The sequence below is a fragment of the Stigmatopora nigra genome, chromosome 15, assembly GCF_051989575.1.
Source record: "Stigmatopora nigra isolate UIUO_SnigA chromosome 15, RoL_Snig_1.1, whole genome shotgun sequence".
Classification (NCBI taxonomy): domain Eukaryota; kingdom Metazoa; phylum Chordata; class Actinopteri; order Syngnathiformes; family Syngnathidae; genus Stigmatopora; species Stigmatopora nigra.
Genome location: NC_135522.1, coordinates 12,285,001 through 12,285,300, shown reverse-complemented (window position 1 = coordinate 12,285,300; position 300 = coordinate 12,285,001). Strand labels below are relative to the sequence as shown.

The 300-nt window shown below is 37.3% G+C and overlaps 1 protein-coding gene across 1 annotated transcript in view; it reads right to left on the bottom strand.

The window, feature by feature from the left end:
• Positions 1 to 221: 221 nt before the first annotated feature.
• The window catches only part of carm1 (coactivator-associated arginine methyltransferase 1), a 68,466-nt gene continuing 68,387 nt past the window's right edge, over positions 222 to 300 (bottom strand). Inside the window, exon 16 of the mRNA XM_077734533.1 lies at positions 222 to 300. This exon is cut by the window's right edge and continues 1,023 nt beyond it. The gene's annotated coding sequence lies outside the window, so the exon portion shown is untranslated.

Here is a 300-nt window from a genome sequence, read left to right as displayed (position 1 = left end):
TGGAATATTACAATTCACCGGTGCAAAGTCTCCCGAGCTCGCCAGGTCAAGTTTGTGTTTGTTAACTCTGTTTCGGGGCCCTGCGCACATGATCATGACACTTTCGATTTTTGTTATGTAGTTTCAACACGCTGTTTCTCAAGATTTTCTTGTGTCTATGAAGCTTTTTATTAGCTTTGCTTTTAATGAGGGACCCAAGAAAGTTATGATGCGAGTAAAAATAAGAAGCGTGCTGTTTCTTTTATTAGACAGACTTATTGTACGTATTATCGTAAAACAAAATATTCCATAGGTCTTAAA